At 44.8% G+C, this 22,061-nt stretch overlaps 6 non-coding genes across 6 annotated transcripts; all 6 read left to right on the top strand.

Annotated features, from left to right (window-relative positions):
• Window positions 1–9,640: 9,640 nt before the first annotated feature.
• trnan-guu (transfer RNA asparagine (anticodon GUU)) lies at window positions 9,641–9,714 on the top strand. The gene has a single exon. It is a non-coding gene; the product is annotated as a tRNA-Asn (tRNA).
• A 5,473-nt stretch (window positions 9,715–15,187) lies between these two features.
• trnav-aac (transfer RNA valine (anticodon AAC)) lies at window positions 15,188–15,260 on the top strand. The gene has a single exon. It is a non-coding gene; the product is annotated as a tRNA-Val (tRNA).
• A 187-nt stretch (window positions 15,261–15,447) lies between these two features.
• On the top strand, window positions 15,448–15,519 carry trnad-guc (transfer RNA aspartic acid (anticodon GUC)). The gene has a single exon. It is a non-coding gene; the product is annotated as a tRNA-Asp (tRNA).
• A 4,438-nt stretch (window positions 15,520–19,957) lies between these two features.
• trnad-guc (transfer RNA aspartic acid (anticodon GUC)) lies at window positions 19,958–20,029 on the top strand. Its single transcript has one exon. It is a non-coding gene; the product is annotated as a tRNA-Asp (tRNA).
• A 393-nt stretch (window positions 20,030–20,422) lies between these two features.
• Window positions 20,423–20,495, top strand: trnav-aac (transfer RNA valine (anticodon AAC)). The gene has a single exon. It is a non-coding gene; the product is annotated as a tRNA-Val (tRNA).
• A 697-nt stretch (window positions 20,496–21,192) lies between these two features.
• Window positions 21,193–21,264, top strand: trnad-guc (transfer RNA aspartic acid (anticodon GUC)). Its single transcript has one exon. It is a non-coding gene; the product is annotated as a tRNA-Asp (tRNA).
• Window positions 21,265–22,061: the final 797 nt, after the last annotated feature.

Below are 22,061 nucleotides of genomic sequence, written 5' to 3'. Positions count from 1 at the left end.
GGCTCGACAGTTGCGACAGTTTTGCTCGCATTTGCGAGTTGATAATAGCCCGTGCGAATAAAAAAAATTGCATTCAGTCGCATCAGTGCGACTCAGACAGAAACTGCATGCACCGCTTTGCATGCTGTTTAACGTGAGCAGTATCCCCCCCGCCCCGCCCCCCTGCCTGTTTGGTGATTTTGGCCGCCGCATTGATTAAAGTTTGTGTACATCGGGGCCGTTCAGATGTAACGTCTTTTCCGCACATTACTTTCAAGGTAGACGCGCGTCATGCACGCCAAGGCGACACCGTAGCAGCGCACATTCGGTGCGATGCGCTTTTTTTCCGTGCACGTTCGACCTGCTTCTTCCTCCGGTACACGGTCTCGGGCTGTCTCTCCCCTACTGTTTCACACGGAGCTCTGCCCCAGGTGAAGGAAGCCCTTAGGTGGTACGTGGCCTCCGAGGCTACCGCGGAGCTATCAAAAAGAAAAAACGCTTGTCGCGGTGAGAACAGCTGACATGTGGTCACAGTCTCACAGTGCAACATTCATATAAACTTCAACCTCAAAGCGCTCTGTCTGACCTGTCCCTGAACATCACACAGGGGCAACATGGAGCTGCTTGTGTGACAGGTTGTTGAGGAAAAATGTTTGGTGTTTTTACTGTTCTCAAATGTAAAAAATGGGTCATGTTGGACCCTCAGCATTATTTAAGGCTTAAACAGCCTGCTACAACATTTTTCATTGTGCTCCTAAAAAATCTTAGTGTAGAGCCCTGTATGTAATGTTCAGCTTTTTATACTGAGGGAAATATAGGTCCACTGCTCATCAATACCCCCACCCCTGGGCCACATGCACACACATACAGCGTAAAACTAAAAACTAATATTGGTTGTAATAAATATTCTATTTTCTCACACATATTTGCATTGTTTGTCTTTCCTGATTTTTGTTAAGGCAAAGAGCCAGTTAAAACATTAAAAATTAGTCTACAGGGTTAGGATTATAGGCTAAATCTACTTTATTTGTTTGAAAATGATATTTTCACCAAAACTACAAAATTTTTATTGTGCTACTAAAAAATGTTGTGTGCTACTAAATTTTTCAGCATGGTAGCACAGTGCTACTTGGAAAAAAGCTTAGCGTCAAGCCCTGCACCATGCAGCTGGTGGATGTGAGCCACACTACCCTGGTACAGTGGCACAACAAGAGGGTGAAGAGGCAGGACAACACAGTACTGATGCAAGGGCTGAACTTGCCGAGCCGCTTGTCTGTGGCAGCTGACCCTCTTCTCCCTGCTAATGTGCGTCCTCCAGTCTGGCCCTGCTCATCACTACAATCTGCCCAGCAGCATCGTGGGTCAGGCTCAGGTGAAAAGGAAGGTGTCACCCGCAGTTCCAACACCAGCAGCTGTGAAGTTGCATCCCCAGCCAATATCGTCCGGCTGCGGACACAAATGGGCGTTACTGTCGCCCCGTTGTCGAGGCCAGGAACGCCCCCTTCGCAGCCAGGAACGCCCCCCCCCCCCTCTCCCCTTCTTCTTCGTCTACCCGCGCTTGTCAACATCCGGGGGTTAATAGCTGGGTTAACATAGCCACATCCGCTAGTCAGTTTATACGACAGGTAGCGTAGAGCTACCATTAGTCCCATACACAAATCTGATATATGGCTATATATGTAAATAACATATATAATATCTGTGTCCTATATGTCTTTCACCAATATGTGAACATATATTTCTACATATATGAAATATATATTTTAAAATATTACAAAAATGGCCCTTTTTATATATGGAACATTTATGTGTCACATATATGTATGGCATATTAAATACATATATTTTTCAAACAAATGTCACATATATTAGTATTGCATCAATGCTAGTATGAAATATAAATATATTGCTTGCCCTACATATTTGACTTATATGTCAAAATAAGCCATTTCCATACATAAGTAATATATGTCATATCTTAATATTGCATTGCAAAGATGGCTACTGTCATATATGATATATTCAAATATAACTCATACATTTCTCTGAGATATCTGGGCATATATGTAACTGACATACTCACAAAATGAGACCAGTTATCACACATCACACACCTCAGTTTAAAGGGATACAGAATTTTATTGTCAAGTTCAACTTTACAGTGAATTACCAGCAGCAGTGGTTTCAAGATTTTCACAACAAAAAATATGGTACAACAGATGAGGAATTACAGTTTGTCAGCACAGATTTTACAGTCAGCAACTGCTTATGGTAATTTTTTTAAAGGATATATCAAAGTAAGTCCATTGTGAACCAGAGTATAGACCATCATTCATAAACTTTAAGAAACTCAGAAAGTCAATTTTGCATTTACATAATGAAAAAACTGCGAAAAACAGAACTGCTACAATACCTTGTCCAGTACACAGTGTTGAGAGCTTGAAAAAACAGCATGTGTTCATATATGAAGGATAATCCTCCAGGGTGAAAGAAAATTAACATCATAAAAAAAATTAGCCACTTGCCCTTGGTTGATCAAGAGCAACGAGTCACTGAGTCCAGTCTTGGCTGTATAGGGTGCTCAACATAGTGTTCAAGAAACTGGAACTTAAAGGATTCACCAGTCACCAGCTCTGCATGAGACTCCTGTTGTTCATCAGGTGTTTGGACTGGCATGATCCTCTCTGCAGTCAGAAAACAGAAACAATGCAAAAGTTAGATTGATGCAGTACCTTAGCATGATGCCCACACAGAGATAAACTCAGCAATCTGTTGTTAAATGGAGCACCAATGAGCTAGCTAAGCTAACCTAAATACAGATGCATCCCCTCAAACAGTCACCACATTTGCTACTGTACATAACTGACCAGCTGTATTAGCTTATTATTATTATTTTTTTTTTGGCATTTGGCAACTTAAAGGATGATAGGGCAGGATTTGTGAGAAAATACCCATGCGTTTTACGTTTTTTAAATAATAATGGGTGAGGAAGCGTTCAAAACCAAAAAGAACGAGCCCACCCGCGTATCTCTCGATTGCCCTGAACGGGGTCTGTGCTGCAAAATGCGCTGCAATTCAGGGGGTGAATTTCGCGCGCTGGCCGGCGGACCTGACGTCAGCGCGTCCACGACTGCCTTCGAATTGATCAATGGAATGGAGACATGAAGAGGGCAACCGCGGCAGAGCCATTGATACAGTAACAGAGTGGCGACACTCCGTTATATCAATCGCTCTGAACCACGGTGAATCCAAATTACTGTTACTGCCAGCAAACGACCCAGCACAACTGAAAGCCCTGTTAACCCCCCCCCCCGCCACTCTCTCTCCCCCTCCCTTCACACACGCACACAGCAGCAGGCAGGTCACACACCCTCTCCCTCTTCACTACTGTCTTATTATTAGCCGTTAGCCGCAGCTAGCGGTTAAAAGCCGACGTTATAACTTTAACAACGTTATCAGGCAGGTGGACAAACGTCCTCTTTTGCCCGGACAAGTCCACTTTTAACGTCCTGGCCGGCGTGTCCGCGACGCGTCCGTTTTTTTTTTTTTTTATGAAATCATGAATATGTCCGGTGTTTATTGGTTTGCATGGGATCGCGGACCCTGACAGATGCGGCCCGACACCCGGACCTGGCGCGTTAATTCTCGGTACCGGCCTGTAGGAGCCCATACAGATCCATGCAGAGGAGCTCAGAGGAACAGACAGCAGCCCCCTGCTGCAGCATAGTGAAGAGGCAGGTGTGTGTGTGTGTGTGTGTGTGTGTGTGTGTGAGAGAGAGAGAGAGAACCTACAGTAAAATACCCCCCCCCAGATAGAAAAGACTGTAAAGAGTAAAGTAAACAGTGAAAAGTCTGTGCGCGCTCCCGTGCCGGTGGCTTCGATGGTTGCTGTAGTAACGCGCAGCGGCCGTCGCGTCACTGGCCGTTCTCATTAATCCTGCCCTATGATCCTTTAACCACTGCTTACCTGTAATTAGCCTTGACAAGACTGGTGTCTGAGTCATTGGGTCCAGACTTGAGTGAAGACAGGTGGGACAGAGCATCATGCGATGTTCAGGAAACTGTAGGGTGTTGTCATCAATCCTCCTGTAGAATCCCAGGGTCTCAATCAGGTGTTTACCATGGATCCTCTCTGCAACCAGACGAAGAACAACAACAAAGAAAAATTATTATCAGTCATAATTTAATTGTATCTATTTAATAATTCAATTTAAATGTACTCACTGAAGCTGAGTGTTGATAACGCTGAAGATGTACTGGCCATGCCACATTCCTGCAAAGTAGGCTGCCTTGCATTCTCCAGCTGCACCATGCTGAGGAGAAGGAAAAATGATTTTGTAGTGTTAAAAAAGTGTATAACTAAGGATGGGATGGTTCTGTACAAATCTGTATGTTGAACACAAAATTAACTCATGTAACACTTCAGTAATAATGATAATGGACAGAAGTAACTACATGGATATCTGAGCAAGGCGGTTTTAGGCCGGTGTATATTTTCCCTCTTCCACACAAAAACAGTAACACATAACTTTACCTTAACAGTAATGATGTTGGCCTCCCTTAGGAACTTCTGCACCTCCAAGAGAGCAAGGCTCCTCTTCAGACCGTCTAACTCCATGTGCTTCCACATACTTTACTCTGATTAGAACAGGGTTGCCAACTTTTGGTCCTGGGCTGGAGTGAGATTCTGTTGGCGGGGGGGGGGGTTGTCTATAATAATAATTATGTTTTAGTTTTTCTCTCTGTCTCTCTCTCTCTGTCTCTCTCTCTCTCACACACACACACACACACACACACACACACACACACACACACACACACACACACACACATTATACCTGCAAACTGAGGAGGCTAGAGGTGTAATAGGTGACAAAATACGTATATCCCTCTAGGGGGGTCTGGGGGCACCCCCCCAGGAAAAAATTGTGATTTTAACATGTATTTGAAGCATTCTGGTGTACTCTGAGAAGAAAATAAAGGACTAAACACAACATTTGCTTCAGATAACAGGGGAAAAAAAGCAGATCTGTGGTTCCTATCATTGTATGGCTGGAGTGTATGAAACTGGTCTAGTGGGGAGCTGTGGCTTTTGGCCTGGACCAGCCTTGAGCCTATTAATATATGAAAGGACAGAACAGACATGTCCTGTGATTTTCAGTCTTCTACTACAGCCTGATGATACAAGTCAGGTCCTGAAATGTGTGTTTCTCCTCTGTAATAAACATTCTACATACCCATTCGGAGTTTGCAGGTATAGCACACGTGCATGCATGCGCAGTTGCGCACACATGTACACACACACACACACCTGTTGCTGCGCTGTCTCTCTCTCCTCTGCTCTCTGGACTGAGCTGCCTGGCTGTACTTTTGTGCTACCCAGTCTGCATCTTGATTTTATAGTTTTCAACGGACTGGCCCAACCAGCCCGACCGCAGGCGTCAGTTCGAGCCGCGTTCAGTCTGAAAACATAACTCGGTCAGGTCAGGTTGTGTCTCGGGCTTCGCTCTCTCCCTCTTTTTTTTGGCCATCGGATTCGGACCAAGTCGGGTCCAGGCTTCAGCACCGTGCTGCTGTTGGTGGGGGGGGGTAGCGGATCGACAACTCCCCGTCCTACTGTGCTGTGATCACAGGCTTGAGCAGCCGTCCAATCGACACGCGGATAAGCAACGCGCACACCAATCAGAGAGCCTATTGACGAGTGCCAAGCTTGCTTTAATTTTTTTTTTTTTTTTGCCAAATCGCTTGATTTTGGCGTGAGAATTGTTTGAGTGGCGTGAGAGCGTGAGACAGGACCTAAAAGCGTGTGACACACGCCAGATGCGTGAGAGTTGGCAACCCTGGATTAGAAAACACAAAAACTCAGGTTACTCAGGTCCTGTCTCTCATGCTACAGTCAGCTACACATGTAGGCCTAGTACATCCACAAAAACACAAGTAAAACACTATCTTCAATATAGCCCCCAGCACAGGCTGTTTTACAAGAAGAATATGATAAACTACAAGCGTCAACGCTGACATTATTGTCGGTACTGCGGCAAGTAACGGTCCAGCTTCACATGTAGCATCGACCGTTAGCATTAGCATAGCGTTATTAGCGTAACGGTCGTTAGCCTAGCGACCGTTAGCTGTATTAGCATGACGATCGTTAGCGTTATTAGCATATTGATCGCTAGCATTAGCCTAGCTCATGTGCTAAACGGCCAAAGTAACACAAACCGTGCTAATTTTAAATACTTACAGTTCATCTGTAGCTTTTCCACGAACACTTGGTATTGATCCAACCTGAGAAAGTCCAGTCCGATCCACCGACACTAGTTGCTGAAGCAGTCAGACTTTTTTGCAGACTGAAGCTGGGGCATTTCCATCAAAAATAAAATTAATCCACTTTACTTATGTCGTCTTTGGCTGGGGGAGATATGATCCGACAACAGAGCAGCTTAACGGTTGTATGAACGGTTGTAACGGCGCTCCGGTCCAAATAACGGATGTTGTTGGCAGCAAACCAACCGTTGACCCAGCAAATGGGTTACTATGGTTACTGGCCGAGTCACCCAAGCCAGAGCTGACCCAAGCTTCTTCTTTTTTTATATTTATTTGTTTTTACCGTGTATGTCATGGAGACTACATGTTTGTACAATAGAGATGTTTGTACTTTAAAAAAATATATATATTTAAACAAATGTCTAAACCACATGTTTGCACATTTATTCTGAAATATATGTTATAAACAATTATCTAGACTACATTTGCACATTTATTCTGAAATATATGGCATGAACAAATATCTAGACTACATATTTGCACACTTATTCTGAAATATATGGTATAATCAAATATCTAGACTACATATTTGCACATTTATTCTGACATATATGTAAAGAAAAAATATCTTAACTACATATTTCAACAATTATTTTAGAATATATGTCAAATACAAATATCTAGACCACTTCCTTTTCCATATATCTTGAAATATATTTCCAAATCAAATATCTGTTTTACATGTTTACACATGTATTTAAGAATATAAGTTTAAAGCAAATATTGTAATTGCATATATGTACATATATCATAAAATATTTTGGCAATTATGTCACATATATGTACATACATGGCCATATATCAGATTTGTGTATGGGGAGCTAGCTAGCTGTCAACCAGTCGTAGAGAGAGAGACTCCCCGAGCTAGCTAGCTGTCAACCAGTCGTAGAGAGAGAGACTCCCCGAGCTAGCTAGCTGTCAATCAGTCGTAGAGTGAGAGACTCCCCGAGCTAGCTAGCTGTCAACCAGTCGTAGAGAGAGAGAGAGAGAGAGAGAGACTCCCCGAGCTAGCTAGCTGTCAACCAGTCGTAGAGAGAGAGAGAGAGAGAGACTCCCCGAGCTAGCTAGCTGTCAACCAGTCGTAGAGAGAGAGAGAGAGAGACTCCCCGAGCTAGCTAGCTGTCAACCAGTCGTAGAGAGAGAGACTCCCCGAGCTAGCTAGCTGTCAACCAGTCGTAGAGAGAGAGACTCCCCGAGCTAGCTAGCTGTCAACCAGTCGTAGAGAGAGAGAGAGAGAGACTCCCCGAGCTAGCTAGCTGTCAACCAGTCCTGCTGTGGACGGAGGTTGACCGGGACATGAGCTCAGCTCCCTGGCTGCAGCCTCTGTGACAAGCCGCTGCTGCCGCTCGTGTGTGGCTCTGCACTCCTCCGAAAACGTCGGAGCAAATCTACTTACAGACGTTATTTGGATAAACAAACAGATTGTGAATCTAAACTGTCACTTTCTCACATGAAAAAATATTTAAATTTAAGAAAGTGACGTTATTTCTGTACTCGCTGCTCACATAACTGTTCAGGCTGCAAGACATCCGCCGACCGCCGCTGGTCGCAAGCGGTGGAAAGCTGTCGAGGACACGCATGCAGCGTCATTTGACTCACACCCGCACGATAGCGCGGCAATATCGGCCCCTGAGTTGCAGCGCATTATGCAGCACACAAAGCCTGTTCAAGGCAACGGAGAGATACTGAGTGGCTCATTCTTTTTTGTTTTGAACGCTTCGCCATTAGCAGTAAAAAACTTAAAAAACGCATGTGCATGTCACAAATCCTGCCTCAAGTTCCTTTAATTGTTAAAGATGATTACATTGTTGCAGTACTTTCAATTCACAAATTTAAAAATTACTATAAAATTTATTTTATAATAACCCTAACCCCAAACGTTTAGTACATGACTATATATAGTTTATTGTGGTTTCAGTGCTAGTATTTTAATTGGCACACACATGAAGCTACTGTCCTTGTTTAGTTACATTTAATAACACTTGGTAGTAGTTTGTGTTAGAGACAACATGTTCCTTTGATGGAATTGAACCGGCGACCTTAGGATCCACAGCCTCCTATGCTATTCTCCAGTAAAGTGTCATGTTTGGTCATATTTCTTAAATTAATATACAAGAATATATGTGTTTTAACTTGTCATGGACAGCAGAGACACACATTTTTTCTCATTTTCTCAAAAGTTCCTCTTTTCCTTCATTTTTCTCGTTCCCCCTTTCTCCTGCATTTTCATGTAGACACCAAAAACTGATCTTTTGTGATATGATGATGTCATACCCCCCCACCCCTCTGACCTGTAACCTGAGCCACACCACTACATGAATACTGTCTATGGACGTAACGTAACAACAACAATGGCTGACTACTGTGCCTCGGACATTGCGGCTGAAACGCGCCCTTTCATCATCATCATCATCATCATCATTGATAGTCATATTTACATTGACATGACTCCCAGTCAACGTCATAATGTTTGGAGTTTGGATACAGTGGGGGCAGCTTTCTGTCTTCTTCTCTGTTTTTGTTTATTTGTGTGGCAGCGTTACAGAGATTTTTTTCAAAACGAAGAAAATGATTGTTTTGGGTGAAGCTCTGTTTTCGTGTAGATGAGGCATTAGAGATAAATAAATTATGCAGGTGGGTGGAGACTAACGCCAGGAATACACTGGGAACGGCCGCGAAGCGATACGTAAGCGGGGCGGAGCGGAGTTTTTTAACTGCTACACCAGGCACGGACGCGACGCGTCGCGGCTTCACTGTTTGTTGTTGCAGCTTCAGCTTCACCTTGTCAATCCTGCAGTAAATGAGTGCACTTCATGCATCTCAACACATTTTCACATCCCTCCTGTTAAAATGGATTGACAGTACCTTTTTCACAGGTAATTTGCTGACTATGTAGGGTTTGCAAGTGCAGGGTATATTAAATGGTATCAATTAACTGTTTAACTACACGATCATGGATCACAATGTAAAAAAACAAACCCCATAATGTTGCACTGCTACTGGCTTTGCCTCTGGTACATGAGACATTTATTTTAATCACTTTTAAACGTAATATATTGGTTTTATACACAGTTCTCTGTAGTTTTCTACCTGTTGGAGGGCCGCGTAGCCACGCGACGAGGAAATAAAATAGACTCGGCGCGAAAAAGAATTGAAACGCCGCGCGACGGCCGCTGCAGTGCGCGTCGCTCACATGGCCGGTGGAGGAGCTTCCATTGACTGAATGGGCGCGAGCTGCTGCGGGTGTCGCGCGACGTACGTTTCGCGTCGCGGCCATTCCCAGTGTATTTCAGCCGTAAGGAGAGAAGCCACGCCCTTCTTAGCCTCGCATTGCCAAGTCTCTGTGGCGCAATTGGTTAGCGCGTTCGGCTGTTAACCGAAAGGTTGGTGGTTCGAGCCCACCCAGGGACGTGTGCTTTTCTGCATGTTCAAATGAGTGGTCTGCTTTCCATAGTAGCCACATTTCCACTGCAGGAGTTCCTGGTAAAAGGAGGGGGTAGGAACTTCTACAGGAACATTAGCTGGGGACCTCTGGTAATTTGTAATGATTGCGGAGGACGTCTGTGATCTTAATCCCGTGTGAATGCGCCATGTCAGTAATTTGTAAAGTAAAAATTCCCAAATTACCTACTGTATTTCACCAAAGACCGACGTCCCATGGTAAAACTAGTCCTGTGCGAATCTGCATCTCAGTAATTGAGAGCATTTTTTGTTTTTGTTGTTTTTATTGCGCACCTTTTCTACTTCTTCCCCGGCTGAAAGCATACTGTACGGGTTGAAACATGGAGGCTGCGGTGGAAATTATGAGCAGCATTTTTTAAGGCGTTTTAGGTGCCAACACGGGCTCGTACACTGTATGGTTGTGAACTAGTGATGCGCGGGCCGGGTTTTTTTCCAACCCGCGGGTCCCGCATCTATGAAGTATTTTGACCCGCCCCAGCCCGCCCCGCACCACCCAATCTATTTTCACAACCCGCCCCGACCCGCCCCGCTGCTATTAAACGTCAGACAGCGGCCTTTTTTACTTTGAAAGGGCAGACAGAGGTGCTGTGTTGCCGGTAGCTTGTCAGTGTGGACTGTGGAGCTCATGAGGAGTGGGAGAGTCACAGTGCAGCGTGCAGCAGCCGCGGCGGCCGCCACCTCTCGTCCTCCCCAGTCCCTGCTCTCTGTGAAAGGGTTACACCCCGCCTTTCCGAAGCCCCGCCTTTCCGACAATAGACTTCCATTCATCGTAATAGCGGGGTTTTCTATTTTTTCTAAAGACCCCGCTACTCCGAAAAGGCTATTGGGGGAAACCCCCAGCGCGCAGTGCGCATTGATCCTTTTTTCCTTTTTGGGGTCAATCGGATCATGTGCATAATTAACTGCAAAACAAGCAAATACTTCATATTAATGACATAATGTTCATTATGCTTCTAGCCTGTCTAGCCTCTACCTGGTCTTTTTACTAAACTTAACCAACTCCTTTCTTCATTGCCTAAGCCCAACCAAAGCATCTCCCTCAGTCAGCTGTCAGTGCGAGCGGCGGCTGCAGCAGCCTCGCGCCCCTGTGAGCTCAAGCCGGCTTCAGCCGCGCTCGAGCGGAGCAGGGGGGGAGAAAAAGAAAAAAAGTGTATTTCTATTACTGTGTGGAGATCTCCAACAACGGAGTCGGGGAGAAAGCAAGTGGGACAGATCTGCCCAGTCCCTGAGCAGCGCACGTTTCACAGACAAGCCACAAAGCAGAATGTAAACAACGTCACGCGGTTCAGCACCTTGGACAGCTGCGGGGGGGAGGGGGAGGGTGTCGGAGTAGCGGTGTTTCGAAGTGGGGCTATTTCGGAACAGCGGGGTGTCGAAGTGGAGGGGTGTCGGAATGGAGAGCTGTCCCCCTGTGAAAGCAACCCCGCTCTGCTGATGCTCCCAGCCGCCGTCTCATCCGGTTCCCTCACACCTCCGCCGGCTTTCCCCTCAACATCAGCGCGGCCCTGATAACACACTCTGGACTTCATCGTCAGTTTTTTTAATGACCCGCCCCGACCCGCACCGCAAATAAAGTAAAGATTTCTTGACCCGCACCGCCCCGCCCCGCGGGCTATGGGTGCATCTGCAAAAAATGGCACTGCTTCTACAGTGCGATACCTTCACGAGGAGCAACCAGGATTTCAAACAAGTTGGATTTTCTTGGGAGCACAGGATTTGTGATCGGGAGCTTGTCGTAGGGGTTAATCTCTCCTCGTTACGAGAGCTGCAACGAGTGGCACATTTTACTGTCCGAATATTCGGGGTCACTACTCGAGTACTCGTTTGTTGACGGAGGGGTAAAAATGAAAAATAGTCGCACAAGTGGCAAATTGGCTCAAAATTAGCCAACAATCGCACAATGTATGCCCGACTTTACAAGTACGAATTTTGACTGTTTTGGCCATGGGTCTCCTGACATGTCCTGAGAATGGGTCAGCCCGCGCATCACTATTGTGAACCATGTTCCATGTTCTCAAATTGTCACTGGTGCTGTGGCTCGCCCCACACAGCTATCAGTTGCAGGGTTTCCTCCCGGCTCCAATGCCTGTTCTTTTTCCGCATTGCCGCCATCTCAGTTTTGTCACATTCGGGCCGTAATGTCAGTAAATTCAAGTAAAATACAGACTTCACTTATCCCGTGCGAATGCACCGCAACAAACACAGACGTGGGGGCGTAATTTACAAATTAGGTAATCATGTAATAATCAGGTAATACTAATCCCGTGCGAATAGGGCTTTATTCTCTCTTTTTATCCGGCCATCTAGCGTTTTTAGTAACGTTGGGTTTTAAAAGTGCCGCTTAATTTGAGGCTTTCTCTCAGCTTCACATCCTGCTTGGAAGTTGGAAACGCACCTAGTGACTAGTGAAACGTGGCCAGAAACTGGGATCAAATAAGGGTCAAAAAGATGTTGCACTTGTACAATAACAGGGTTCGACAATAATGGTTGCCCGATTGCCCGGGGCAAGTAAAAATTACCGGCGGGCAGGTAGAACCTGCGCGGAGCACAGACTCAGATTTTATTATTTTTTATTTTCGGACTTTTTATGCATTTATTTTGAAAGGACAGCTAGAGAGAGACGGGGGGAGAGGGAGAGAGTGAGAGGGGGGGTTGACGCGGAGCAAAGGCACTGTCAGGTGGGATCGAGCTGGGTCGCTGCAGCGGGTGCTCTACCAGGTGAGATAGGCTGTACGTCGCTCGCGGCTCGCCGTATTTAATCGGCGATTTCACCGAGCATTTCACTGACGGTGAGCGGCCTGACGCTGCTTCATTAACGCCGCCGCTGTTTCAGACTCGGGGCAGATGCACACAACAGTCACCCGTTACCGTTTAGTTACCATACCGACGAGCTAACGTGCCCTTTTTAGGTTATAATCCTGTTGTCAATAAACACACGTGAAGACGGCGCTTCAACCAGGGGTGTGAAACATGCGGCCCGCGGGCCAATTTTAAATTGCACATATTTTTATCAAGAAATTTCAGGTGGTTCATAATATGTTTTGTAAAAGGATAGTTCATTAACAGTAAACATCTTAATAATGTACTAAAACAGAGGAAAAATAAAAATTTTAAAATATATGTATAGGCTATCATGCTATTGTTTTACTGGTTAGGCCTACTTGAGATCAAATTGTGCTGTTTGTTACCCCTGAACTAAATTGAGTTTGACACACATGATTGGCTGTTTGCCTGTCACTGTTGTTTCAATGTCCCACATCCTTGAGTTTTACAGGGGCAACTCAATAAACTAGAGTAACATGGAAAAGTCTAGGCTATTTCCAGTAGTTCAAGTCAAATGGCCCCAACCAAGTATTGAGAGCATATAGATGGACATGAACATTTTCATATTAAAAATTATTTTTTAAATTGGTCTTTTCTAATATATATATATATATTTTTAGATACTGCAGTAATACTGAAGCTAAATTGTCCACTGCAGCATGTGAATGCAATGAAAAGAATAAAATCTGATTGGAGGAGCCAGCTATCTGTTGAAATGTTGTCCAGGTTAATGTTTTTAGCCATTAAAAGGCCCTTCAGTTCAAGATTTCAACTGTGATCGGGCATTAAACAGGTGGCTCACCTGTTCAGATAGGGCATGGAGGGTGTAACTGCTACTGGTCAAATTATGTGAAATAGCAGTTAATTTTACATGTCTGCAATGATTGCCATTTAAATGCAATTATAGATAATAATAAATACTGCTTTCTGAAGAAAGAAGTGTTGTGTAGTGTTGTGTATAGTCAACAGGAAGGATTTTAGTAAGATATAAGTCATGAGCGAAAGTATGCACCACACAACCAGAAAAAAAAACCTAGGCAGGGCAAGTAAGAATTTAGATGGGGCAAGTAGATTTGAAAAGTACTTGCCCGACCTTAACGTCGGACCCTGAATAATGTTCACAACATGTGTACTAACGTTTGTGTAGTTGTGAATATATTTTGTGCATATGTAAAAAGTTTTATATCTGTGGTAATATTTTGTGCATCTGCAAAAAATGGCACTGCTTCTACAGTGCGATACCTTCACGAGGAGCAACCAGGATTTCAAACAAGTTGGATTTTCTTGGGAGCACAGGATTTGTGATCGGGAGCTCGTCGTAGGGGTTAATCTCTCCTCGTTACGAGAGCTGCAACGAGTGGCACATTTTACTGTCCGAATATTCGGGGTCACTACTCGAGTTAGGGTTGTGCCGATTGGCGATCCAATCGTCTATCGGCGATTGGAAGGACGATCGGCGATGTTTTGTTTTCTTGGCGATTTTACACACTCACATACTCGCTACTTTTTTATTGATCTAATGCGCATCTGTTTGTTTTGTTTTAATGAAGCCGCTCCTCTCACTGCTTCCAACAGATACTCTGTCATATGACAGTGTTTCACCAATCAAATGCAGCCACTGGCGACGTCCAATCAGACGGAGCCAGGTAGTCATATGACCGCACACAACATCTCTGTGGTAAACAGGGTGGCCACTCCGCCTCAAATTTGAGGAAACACGTTTAGCTGGTGTTGTGGCTGTGACTAGGCTGCCGACGCCAGCCCTGTTACTGTATGTCACAGCCCGAAGAGGTGTTTACTAATGCCACAAATAAATTACGTCCGCCAGAATAGATTTTTCGGCTTTCGGCAACACTATAGCGTTCCGTTCATTGATCATAACGCTCTTTCTCCATTAATAGCCCTCACACACAGAGAGAGAGAGAGAGAAGCGCGCATGCATGACAGCAGGGCACGGTAAAAGCGATACTCATACGCCGCCGCCCCGCCCCCCCCCCCCCCCGTCGAACGAACACATGGAACGGCCGCCGCCGCCAACCCCCCCCCCGCGGACCCGGGCGATAGATAGGTCTATCGGCGATCTCCAGGGAGGGCGATTGGGACGATCTGAGAATGTCAAAATCGCCCAACACTAACTCGAGTACTCGTTTGTTGACGGAGGGGTAAAAATGAAAAATAGTCGCACAAGTGGCAAATTGGCTCAAAATTAGCCAACAATCGCACAATGTATGCCCGACTTTACAAGTACGAATTTTGACTGTTTTGGCCATGGGTCTCCTGACATGTCCTGAGAAAGAGTATGTGTTTCCGTAGTGTAGTGGTTATCACGTTAGAAAGTGTTTTAAGTAGTTTAGACCACTAGTTTATTTTTAAAAAAGAGCAACGTTTAACCCTTTTTTTCTTCATTGGATTTCTGTCGCTCTACATACGTCATCGGGTATGATTGATACAATTGGCTATAAGCTATGTACACGCATTTGATAGACAACAATCACAAAAAAAACCCCCCGCAAAATCCTGGAGGGACTGATTAGAGGCCTAGGCCAGACTGGTGTAATGTTGAAATGGCGGTTGCACCCCCGATTTTGAGAGAGTATGAGTTTCCGTAGTGTAGTGGTTATCACATTCGCCTAACACGCGAAAGGTCCCCGGTTCGAGACCGGGCGGAAACAAGTTTTCCTCTCAGTGATGGATCTGATAATCACCCAACTCAGTCTGTACAAGAGAGGGGCCTTTTATAAGACAACAGTCATCAACGGGCTAAACTGATTACCTGCGTAAGTACGCATTGCAGGTTTTTTTGTCTCACAACTTAAAGATTTGTGGATAGAAAAAATTGATTAATTCCCACTGTATTCATCCTTGTTAGTATAGTGGACAGTATCTCCGCCTGTCACGCGGAAGACCGGGGTTCGATTCCCCGACGGGGAGGTTCTATTGTTCCTCCGTATTATGACTAACCCTAACCCTACTTAAAGAGTAACTAAACCCCTCAGTTTTGGCTGACATGCTCTAAGGTGGAAATTCAAAAAATGCCTTGATTATGGGCGGGGCTCCAGGAGCTGTTAAAGCAGAAGTAAGTGATATATTTGTGTTAATATAAGTCTTAAATAGTTATATCTTCCGACAGCAATCACTTACATAGAGTGTTTGGACTGAAACACGGGTCTGTCAGTCACTCTGCTCTGCTCTGAGCCGAAGAGAAAACATTTATCGTATCCTACAGTTTTTATCCAATGAGGAGAGAGAACGGCATGCAGGGCTGTGTGTGCAGCCAAGGGACGCCGTGAATGTGGCGACGTAGGGACGAGGACTGTTATGGTGCGTTCAAGGAAACTCGTATTTTTCCGACCGTGAAGTGGTACCAGTTCGATCTGGTACGACTTCACGGGTCAGAAGTTACGAGTGGCCGTTATAGTGACTTTCACCGGTAAAACAGGTTGGAAAAACACGAGTGGGTTGCCTGGAACGCTACAAAGTCGTAAGTTGTGACTTGAAGCTGTAATTTACGATTTCAAAACGCCTGCCTGGAACGCAGCATTAGCGAAAACGACCGGACCACTTACTTCTGCTTTAAGCTGCAATCGTTGATTTGGCACAGACACGCGTTTTCACTTACATGGCGTCATACCCACTGCCATGTATCTCTGTGTACACCGGCACCACAGGAATTACGGCAGCATTGTCTCAATATGTAAACTTGTCGCCAGCGACACAAATAAAAGGTCTAGTGTGAACGCACCTTAATAAAAAGCCAAATAAGCTACATACTGTCCCTTTAATTTTTACAACAAATTCTAATTTAGTTTAAGGCCCTTTCACACCGCAGACGTAATGAATTAACGACACAAAAATGCGAAATATTCGGTGGCGAACATTTAGCACCAAAACCATTCACACCGGCGGCGACACGTATATGCGACAGATGCAATAATTATATTCCAAAGTTTCGCTTTGCGATGGGTGGTTCTTCACCTCCACGTCATGTCTTCAATCTGTTAATTATCCCTCACGTATTCGCTATGCCACTGTTGTCTTGTTACCAACTGTACTATATCAACACAGCAGCTCCCCTGTCCATGCGCCCGTGTCCGTGTTTGTGTGTCTGTGTGTGTACGTGCAGTGCAACCGCACGCGAGAGAGACGGCAGGTGGAGAGGCTGACTGGCAGAGATGAAAAATCAACCTCCGGAAAAAAATTGTGTCGCATTTTCGCTGCGTAACATTCGCGGTCGGTGTGAAAGGAACAGTAATGAAAACCGGGGTTCGAAAAAAAAAAAAAAAAACACTGACGCGCGAATTATTCGCACAAAAAATACGTCTCCGGTGTGAAAGGGCCTTAAGTCTTTTGACTAAAATACAATTTAGTTTTAGTCATATTTTAATAATCTGAAATCTTTTAGTTTTAATCTAGTTTTAGTCAGCTAAAATTACGGTGGACTTAGTCGACGAAATGTTCAACGAGTCAATCGTCTAATACAGTTCAGAGATGATTTCCTTTAGCTTCTATTACATTTCATGTTTAGTCCTATAAACACGGTGGTTTATCTGATAAAATAACCTTACCTTCACGTGTATTTCTGGGTGTCGCTGGCTGCTTGACATGTGAGTTGTCCTCATGCTGAAAACGTGACTTGTCGCGGACGGGCGTCACGCCGGGATTCCACTGGATGCGGAACGATTCCGAAACGGGTCCGCTACGGAACGGCTGCGTACTCCAACTCCGTCAACTCACACCGGTTCCGTCCGTGATGTTGATTGTTGCGGCTCCGCCGCACAGCGGCAACACGTGATCTCGCGATAAAGCGGGTTGTAGTTTCCATAAAGTGAACCACAAAATCAAAAACAATTAATTTAATCCAGAGGAGTAGTAGAGAAACAACTTGGTGCTGACCTGACTTGATTTTACAATCACTATCTCCTTAGGTGCGTTTCCATCAGCTGTTTAGATGCGCATCTAGATGTATCGCATCGGGAAAATGATGATGGAAACGCCGTGATTCGCATTAAAATCCCCTGATTCGCACAAAATGAAATACGCTCGCTATGGCCGGGTTTTGGTTGATTCGAATGGGATGGAAACAGCTGTATGCGAATCAAGTGTGACGTAGCGCACCGTCACCCCGTCTGCTCCAGTGTTTGCAGTTCACTCACAAGACAACATCAGGGTTTCCGCTGTCACACAACAATTAATTAATTAATTATGGCACCGCCACGGCAAAATAAAAGCCCCCACACACCTTCATATGTGATTACTGCACAGTTCTTCATAGTTCCTCCTCAGTAAAAACCAAACTTATCAACCAGCGAATCCAGGGGGAGCATACGTCAGTCCGACTGCCCACAAGTCCGACGGCTCATTTCTCCGACTACCCATTCTACAGTGTTGAGGTTAGGTTTAGGGTAAGGTTAAGGGTTAGGGCTACTTAAGTCGGAGAAGTGGGAGGTCGGACTGATGGATGCAAAAATAAAGAAATATGGTCGGAGTCGGAGAAATGGGTGGTCGGAGAAATGGGTAGTCGGACAGACGTCATGCGCCCCGAATCCAGCGTTTATCATTAAAGTCTGGGGCGGCGCAACTCTCTCTCTCCCACACACACACACACACACACACACACACGGGTCGCGTTATGACGGTAATAAACATGAGCTAAATCGCGCTATGTGTTCAAATCAGACCGTCAGTCCGGCCGGGGGCAGGGGTGCAAAGTCCATAGATGGAAACACACATGATTCGAATTTCTTTTAATGCGCATTGCCCAGTAATGCGAATCAGTTTTGGATGGAAACATGGCTCTTGTCCATGGTGTCAACGGGGTGAAATGATGTCTGAAAACCTCTGAGCTGCTGACTTCAGGCCGGTCGCTGCCCATTACAACGTTTTCAAGGTGTAAAGCAGGAAATATGCTCCGCTGTAAACATGGTGTATTTTATTTTGAAAATTAACCAGGTGTTTTATTTTGTATTTTGCCCGCGATTTCCTGTCATACACGACCTGCTCTGTGCTGATTGATGCACCGTGCTCCGGCGTCCGGCAAAAATAGAAGCTCTGCGTATGTTTTGCGAGGGCTGCCGGATGCCGGTGCCGTTCCGGACCCACGACGCAGCGGACCCGGAGTCAGTGGACGCTCACACGGTGATTATAATTAATACGTAACAGCTCCGCCGCCGTACCGGAGCGGATCTGCAGCCGTTCCGCATCCAGTGGAATTTAGGCGTCACTCCCCGAGATGCAAGAAGAAAGCAGAAATAACCTTTATCTTAAATGACAAAAAAAATAGTAACGCACTGTGACTTGGTTGGTGGTGACTGGTTTGGAGATAGTAACGCGGGAAAAAGTGGTCATATTAGAGTAACGAGTTACTAAGTAGCGTGTTACCGGCATCACTGTATGTGAAGTGTGACCAGATGTCAATTCTTTGTTTCCGTCCTAAACCCAGCACTGATATATGTTGTTCTTGAAACATGCTGTTGCGGAGCGGATGCACCGCAGGACGCTAAAGAGCGAGGCCAGTTTTGTTTGAAACTGCCGCAGCTGTGGCTCTGCTTCCGGAGAAATCAATATGATTGGACCTCTTCTCCATTCGTCCCTCCCTAGCATTTCCGTCTCGTTTTTATTCGTTGACTTGTGTTAAGTATATTCATAATCATCTTCGTCATCATAGCTGACTTTTTGTTTAGTTTTTATTTAGTTTTCGTCCATGAAAAAGGTTTGTTGACGAATATTTTTCATCATAGTCTTTAACAAAATTAACACTGCTGCCGCCTCACCTCACGGGGAATGGGATGACGTATGCCTGTGTTCCCTTTGCTCCTCAGCGCCAGCAGATCTTCTCTCGAATAAACGCGGTTACTGGTCGAGTAAAAATTTCCATATCCATGGGATATAGACACGGAAGCTAGACCTGCAAGTGACTGCAGGAAGAGCGAGGAAACTAGCATTTTTTTTCCTGATTTTATTTTTTGACCAACGATCTCTAATCTCGTGCAGATGTTTCATACTAACACAACTAATGCAGCATATTGTTTTTGTAGTAACACATTTAAGCTTAGACTATAAAATACAACCGTGGTTTTGGTTTCCCATAATCATCTCTATCTGTTTTTGGATGTTTTACACTCTGACCACTGGATGTCGCTCTTTGGTCACAAGTCACATGTCACATGAACCATCGGGACATGAATAAACTCAGACTCAAACCACATTGCAGCAACTGCATGAATCACAAATCTTTACAACATTTATTTTTATCCATAGATGAAAATTCATTCAGACATTTTTTTTTCACAGACTTCTCTTTCTTGGCCTGTCACCAGGCCCTAGAAAAGATTTGTGGATTGATAAGACCGATTGAGTCCCTCTGTGTTCATCCTCGTTAGTATAGTGGACAGTATCTCCGCCTGTCACGCGGAAGACCGGGGTTCGATTCCCCGACGGGGAGGATAATTTTTTCTCCATATTGACAAACTCTAACCCTACTTAATTACTGCACACTCTTAAACATTTGCCTCATGTTTAGTTGTTTTCTTTCTCTGTCCGCAAGATAAGGGTTTTGATGTGTATTATAATTATTAAACTACAATGAGCTGCTCTACTCTGCTCTTTACAAGGTGCTTTATGAGTAAAATGAAACCATTATAAACAAAAGGGAGATTTCAGCATTAAAAAAATAAAAAGTCTATTCTATGTTTAACTTTTTGACTTACACACAAATTTCCCACCTTCAAATGTGACCCTGAAGTTACAAGCTGCCACACAGACGTTACAAGCTAACAAAGCTCAAGTTACAAACATGGAGTATGACCCTGTCCTTACATATCATGGCACAGCATGTGTTTCCGTAGTGTAGTGGTTATCACGTTCGCCTAACACGCGAAAGGTCCCCGGTTCGAGACCGGGCGGAAACAAGTTTTTCTCTCACTGATAGATCTGATAATCACCCAGCTCAGTCTGTACAAGAGAGGGGCCTTTTTTTAAAACATCAATGGTCTTCACCAATTACCTATGTAACTGCACATTGGAGTTTTTTTTTTTTTGTCTGACAACTGAACATTTGTTTTCTGATTTTAATCATCTATTTTTCACCTACGACCTTTAATCTCGTGCAGATGTTTCATATTTTACAAAGGTTTATACTAACACATCTGAGGCAGCATATTGTTTTTATAGTAACACATTCAGGCTTAGAATATAATATACAACCGTGGTTTTGGTTTCCCTTAATCATCTGTAACTGTTTTTGGATGTTTTACACTCTGACCACTGGATGTCGCTCTTTTCACATGAACCACCGGGACATTACGTAATAAACTCAAACCAAAACCACTTTGCAGCAACTGTGCATCAATCACAAATCTTTAAAACATTTTTTTTGTCCATAGATGAAAATTCATTCAGACAAGGTTTTTCTTTTACTTTAAAAGAAAAGAGCAATTTCTTCCCAAAGCTCAACAAATGGCTTGAGGACGGAGCTTCTGCTCGGCCGCCGTACTTATCTACTTTAATTATAGTGAATAAGTCAGAAGTTCACAGACTTCTCTTCCCTGACCTGGTCCCGAAAAAGATTTGTGGATAGAAAAAAACTATTGATTTCCCTTACATTCATCCTCGTTAGTATAGTGGACAGTATCTCCGCCTGTCACGCGGAAGACCGGGGTTCGATTCCCCGACGGGGAGGATTTATTTTTCCTCCGTATTATGACAAACTCTTAGCCTGGATATACCCATGCTGCCTTGCGCGCCATTGTTATTCTCTCTGCAAGTCAGCCTGGAAACCAACGACCCAATTTTTCCCTCAACGAGGAAGCCAATCACAAAACAGGGGAAGGGGGCAGCAAGACGATGACAACACACCAAAGCGACTTTGACTTTGCTGCTTGTCAATCCAACATGGCAGCAGACGCTTTACCTTGCGATGCAGCGTTAGAAAGTGTTTTAAGTAATTAAGGGCGTTTTCACACCTGCAGTTGTTCCGATTCAGCAACTAAACCGATACAACTGTTGCGTTCTTTTTTCTGGGCCGTTTGTGTTCACATCGCATGATTCTAAAGTGATTGGCTTGCATCCACGCTCCACTCGCTCCTGCGCCGACAGGTCCCCGCATGTCACATAAACCAGCCCGGGTGTGTGGACACCGCATCAACTCGCCACCCGCATCTATTTAAACTCCGTCGCTTTGTTTTGTTCTTTTGCCCTGATGAAAACCTCCAGGTCGGAATATTGGCCATGGAGACAAAACTACAGCAGCCAATTGTTTTTTTCAGTGCAGGGATCAAGAACTAAAAAGGCAAAAAAAAAAAAAAACCCACCGCGGACAGCGCTGCGCTTTATCCATCATGCGTTCACACCGGCGTGTGTGTGTTTGTGTGTTGGGGCGGGGGGTCGCGGACAGCAGTGCATGTGAAATTGGGGGTCACGACTCAAAAAGGTTGAGAACCACTGCTCTAACACACCCTACAGTTTGACTCTTTTTT

Source organism: Trachurus japonicus, chromosome 18 (genome assembly GCF_045865225.1).
Source record: "Trachurus japonicus isolate A0001 chromosome 18, Traja_1.0".
Taxonomy (NCBI): Eukaryota; Metazoa; Chordata; class Actinopteri; order Carangiformes; family Carangidae; genus Trachurus; species Trachurus japonicus.
The sequence above is the reverse complement of the archived record's forward strand: the minus strand, read 5'-3'. Positions and strand labels throughout refer to the sequence as shown.